This window comes from Callithrix jacchus, chromosome 10, assembly GCF_049354715.1.
Source record: "Callithrix jacchus isolate 240 chromosome 10, calJac240_pri, whole genome shotgun sequence".
Classification (NCBI taxonomy): Eukaryota; Metazoa; Chordata; class Mammalia; order Primates; family Cebidae; genus Callithrix; species Callithrix jacchus.
This window is the reverse complement of record NC_133511.1, coordinates 121,454,447-121,459,968: the sequence shown is the minus strand read 5'-3', so window position 1 is coordinate 121,459,968 and position 5,522 is coordinate 121,454,447. Positions and strand designations below refer to the sequence as shown.

At 51.0% G+C, this 5,522-nt stretch overlaps 1 long non-coding RNA gene across 1 annotated transcript; it reads right to left on the bottom strand.

Moving 5' to 3' along the window:
• Positions 1–296: 296 nt before the first annotated feature.
• LOC144578173 (uncharacterized) lies at positions 297–5,201 on the bottom strand. Its single transcript, XR_013523474.1, has 3 exons — positions 5,035–5,201; positions 2,884–3,477; positions 297–2,785 (listed from the first exon to the last, which is right to left on the bottom strand). It is a non-coding gene; the product is annotated as an uncharacterized LOC144578173 (long non-coding RNA).
• Between the last annotated feature and the right edge of the window lie 321 nt (positions 5,202–5,522).

Genomic DNA, 5,522 nt, shown 5'->3' with positions numbered 1-5,522 from the left:
TTTTTTTTTTTTTTTTCAGGTGGAGTTTCGTTCTTGTTGCCCAGGCTGGAGTGCAATGGTATGTTCACTGCAAGCTCTACCTCACGGGTTCAGACGATTCTCCTGTCTCACCCTCCGAGTAGCTGGGATTACAGCTAATTTTTGTCTTTTTAGTAGAGATGGAGTTTCACCAAGTTGGCCATGCTGGTCTGGCACTCCTGACCTCAGGTGATTCCCTCACCTCGGCCTCCCAAAGTGCTGGGATTACAGGCATGAGCCACCGCCTGTAATTGGCCAACTCAGCCAAAGTTGCTCCTTCTAACATCCCCTATGGTCAGAGCCCGGCAGTGAAAGAGCACACAAAGCAGAAATAGGGTTTGCAGAATTCCAACTCCATCATCACTACACAGAGAGTCCAGAAGGCTGGGCTGGAAGCCGGAAGACGACGACTTGATAACTGGCAAATTCTGCCCCTTCGGCTACTCTGCATTCGTGCACACCCCTCTGCATATATTTTTGGAGTTCTGTACAACAACAAAAATAACTCTGTGTCTCTACATAACAAGATGAAACTATCCTTCATACAAAGAAAGACATTCTCACTCTGTGTTAGTCTGCTCTGCCTGCCGTGACAAAATGCCACAGACCGGGTGGCTTAAACAACAGACATTTATTTTCTCAGAATTCTGAAGGCCAGCCGTCCAAGATCCCGGTATTGTCAGGCTGACTTTTGGTGGGATGAAGCCTCCTCCTGGTTCATAGACAGCTGCCGTCTCACCGTGTCCTCAAGTGGCCCTTCCTCTGTGTGCACAAGGAGAGTGGGGCTGGGGGGAGATCGGAGTGTCTTCTTTCTCTTACAAGGGCACCAGTCCTGGAGGATTAGGACTCACCCTATGACCTCATTTTACCCTGATCACCTCCCTTAAGACACTATCTTCGAATGTCCTCAATAAGAATTAGGGCTTCAGCACATGAATTTTGGGGAGACACAATTCAATCCATAACACACCATCTCCCCAAAATGAGAAGATGCCAAGTCCCCAAGTCACTGGGTTCGTCCTGGGGGTAAATACACCGTCCGCCTTGAGGACACGTCAGACACTCCTGAGTCAGCCACCAACCCATCTGAAATCTGCTACCTAAAGACTAAATCATAAAGTTAAAATTTGTAAAGCTTACATAAAATAATATAATCACTTAATGTAACCAAAAAATCAAATGAGGAAGAGGAGGGGAGGAAATATGCCTCACATCACAGGAGCCCCCTTTCCCTTGGTATTGGGCTCAGCAATCCCAGTAGCAGAGTAACTCTCTCTTTTGACTGTTGATCCAGTGGCTGAGAAGCCAAAATGACCAGGTGGCCATCTCAACTTTTGATTCAATAAAACAATGGCGTCCCTGGGGGAAGCATTCTTTCCTTGGGAACTAAGACTTCCAAACCAGTGGGGTTCAAAGTTGATGGGAGGGGAAACAAAAAAAAATCTGTGAATGGAATATTAAGTGTAATGAGAGAAGCCACTCTCATTCCCTCCCTTGATTCCTGGACCGTGTATTCTGGCCATGGAGAAGCAAGAGCATAACTGGTCAGTGATTGAAAGCATATCTGTCTCCTGTAGGACAGAACTCCCTCCTTTTGGGGTGTCGTCTCCCAGCTGACAATGACTTATGGAAGTAAGTCTTCAGCGAGCTGCTCCACATTCTATTGGGCCAGCTGCTTCTGGGTGATGGAGTATTTGCTAAGTTCAGAGAATCTCATGACCATAAAGCTAGGGCTACACTTCTTTTGCCATGAAAGGAATTCCTTGATCAGAAGCGATGTTGTACCATGATGGTGAATAAGACTCTCGAAGTCCTCGGGGGATGACGCTGGCAGAAGCATTACGAGCAGGGACAGCAGACGTGTCTCCAGAGTATGAGTCTCTTCCAGTGAGAACAAATCTCTATCCCCTCCATAATAAGGTGGTTTGAGTAATCAGCCTGCTACCAGGCTGCCTGGTCCCCTGGGTGCACCGTATCAGGGGTTCAGCGTCGATCTCTGCTCTGGGCAGGCCAGGCACTCAGCAGTAGCATTATCCAGAAGCCCTGGTACCAGGAAGTACACATTCGCCGCTGGACCCCGGCGTAACCTCCATCTCTGCCACGGTGGTCACATTGCACATGGACACAATGAGCAAGTGCTGGGCTGGCTGGGGAAAGAGGATAACTGACATCCACAGAGAAATTCCCCCTCAATCCCTCATCATCGGGTCCACCCGGCTCTGAAGAGCTCCTCTGCAGGGCATGCCCCTTGGGGCTGGGGTCCACAATGTAAACACGTGTCTTGCATTCTGCGCCCCTGCTCCGCGCTCCACGTATTTCCTGCCCACACCGTGCGTCACCATCTTCCAATTCTGTTTTTCCCAAATCCCTGGCCATTCAGCTAAGCCAGGGGTCAGCAAACTTTTTCTACCAAATTTACAAATGTTTTGGGCTTCGTGGGTCCTTTGTTCTCCGTTGCAACCATGCAGCTCTGCTGTGGTCGCAGGAAAGCAGCACCGAAAGCAAACTCAGGGGCGTGGCTGTGCACCGAAAACATCTTTTATTTACAAAATCAAAGGCTGGCAGACTTGACCTGCAGGCTGTGGTTCGCCAACCTCTGAGCTAAACCGTCAGCAACTGCCCGTGAATGACTGTAGTCCGGATCCTCTGTCTGTCCAAAGTGGAACCCCTAGTGATCTGCTGGAATATGTCCTTCAGAGCAACCCCTGAATGCGGCCGTCATGCCGTAGGTACCTACTTCCGGTCAATGCCAGGAGAGTATGCAAACCTATCAACCAAACCAACAAGTCTTCTCAATCACACACCCCTAAGGCCATGGGTGGGGATCACCGTATCAAAGGCGTCTGAGCCACCTGCTCCTGCGACTTACCTGGGTCTGAGAACATTCCCACTGGAGGATAGACTGCCGCCACTCTGGCTGGCCTCTCGGTGGATCGGATAACACCCAGTTTCTACTGGACACCTTGGATACTGCATGGTTCAAGGAGATCCCACCTCCAGGACTGGGGCCCTCGTTCCCCAGCTTCGAGGTCGGTTCAGAGCTGAGTCGCCCTCTGGGCCTGGCCCTCCGCAGCAGGGAGCTGCCTCACCCAAGGATGTGACCCCCCCACACACCTGAGAAAGCCTGCTTCCAATGGCTGGTCAATGCAGGAGTGCAACCGTTTGACTCTCCTGCCTGAATCTGGGCTATCGCTGAAGAGCTAACCCAGTTCCCGAGCTCCCCAGGGAATGAGCTAGCCCCATGTTGCAACTTCGTCACAGTTCAACATTTCCCTCTTCACAATCCCATCCCCTTCATTCCCTGACCAGTGTTATTTCCAAGAGTGTTTCCCAATGAACCCCTTGCCCACAGATCTTCACCTCCAGGTACGTTTCACAGGAACCTAACCTTCTGAAACAGACTCTCAGGCCACGTGGTCGCTTGATGCCTGGTGTTCCGTCACTACCAGGGCACTGTTTCTGTAAAGGAGAAGAGTCAGTTGCAGAAGAGGGCATGGGCTTGCACCAGAACCCTGGAGGCCTGCACAGTGCGCCTCTGCCTGACGCTTGCCAGCAGCATCCCTGTCCACACGCACATCTGAGTGTCATCAGTCTGCTGGGTCACAAGGCCCAAAGGAAGAGCACTTGCTATGCAGGCTGGACTGGCTGCAGAGTCTTCTCTTGATCTGGTCCCCACTCAGAACTGGCACTTACTGGATTATTATTATTATTGGGGGGGTGAGTTTGCCCCCTCTTGCCCTCTCTTGCACTCCCTTTGCCCTTCTGCCATGTTATGACACAGCAAGAAGGCCCTCGCCAGATGCCAGCCCCTTGAGCTTGAACTTTCCAGCCTACAGAACCATAAGACAATACATTTCTGCTCAAATCAAGAGAAAAACTCTTAAATGTGATGTATGCAAACCTCCACATTTTTGTGGTAGGTGGCCCAGATGCAGCAACATATCCTTCACCTTGGAGAGAATATCTTGACATGCTCCAGACCATTGGTGCCCCATAAACCTCCCTGAGGTGGCAGACCCCTGAATTTTTATGGGGTTCATCTCCCCCATCTCATTTTCATTTGTCTCACTAATTTACATGAAGAGTACTTGCAGGCCGGGCGCGGTGGCTCATGCCTGTAACCCCAGCACTCTGGGAGGCTGAGGCAGGTGGATCACCTGAGGTCAGGAGTTTGAGATCGGCGTGACCAACATGAAGAAACCCGGCCTCTACTAAAAATACAAAAAAAAAAAATCACCAGGCATTGTGGCACTTGCCTGCAATCCCCACTACTTGGGAGGCTGAGGTAAGAGAATCGCTTGAACCCAGCAGCAGTTGGAGGTTGCAGGGAGCTGCGATTTTGCCATGGCACTCCAGCCTGGGTGACAGAGTGGGATTCCGTCTCAAAAAGAAAAAAAAGAAAAGAAAAGTACTTGCTACTTCTTGCTCCTCAGGCCCTGCCTTAGGCCATTTTGTGCTGTTAAAACAGTGAAACAGAATACCACAGACTGGATAATTCATAATGATCAGAAACATATTGACTTATGGTTCTGGAGGTTGCAAAGCCTGAGACCAAGGGATCAGCATCTGGCAAGGGCCTTCTTGCTGCCTTATAACGTGGTGGACAGCAAAGAGAGAGCGAGAGAAGGCAAGAAGGGGCAAACCCACTCCCTCAATAACAAACCCACACCCTCAATAACGGCATTAGCCCTTTGGTGAGGGTAGGGCCCTCATGACCTAAACACCTCTTAAAGGTCTCACCTCCCAATACCATCCCAGGAGCAATTAAATTTCAAGGTGAGTTTTGGAGGGGCTAGACATTGAGACCATAGCAGACCCAATCAGCATAAGGTTTCCCAGGTAGACCAGAGTCACGTCCTGTGGAATGCAGAGAACAAGATCTCTGCCAGCTACACTGTGGCAGAAAGTGGAAGGGTTAACGTGGCCCTGAGGCAGGGCTGCGAAGGTGAAGCAAACGCAGACTGCTTCTGGTGGACCTTGGAAACCACTACAGAGGAAAAGGCTTGGGTGGCTTACAGGCCGAGCAGGTGCCAGGGCTGCGCCGTTCTGCTCCAGGGAAGAAGCTGCACCTGGAGCCGCTGCTGCAGTTGGGGTCACCACCTGACGACGTTTATAGCAACACGCAGTCCTCCGGGACCCAGGACCCGTCCACCTTCTGCACAGACCAAACAGACACATGAAGGGCGCTGTGCTAGAAAGCCCCTCCCCTGCCACCCTCACGTCTTTCGTGGCCGTGTAATCTCAGGGCAGCTGCCCAGGGATTCGCATTGTTCTGACCTCCTAGCTCAGAGCTTGGGGAAGCTCCAGGGGCTCCCTCACAGTCCTTCTTATCTTCAAGGCTCTTTCTTTGCAGGTCAGAGAGCCCAAGTGGAGGTTCTGCCTGTTGCCAAGAATGCCTACAGGAGCTGTACATTCTGGAACTGGGTAAATAGCCATGGGGTAAGTTCGTGGGCCTGATGGGTCCACAGTGATTCGAACTTCAGCCAAAAACTCCATTTATCACT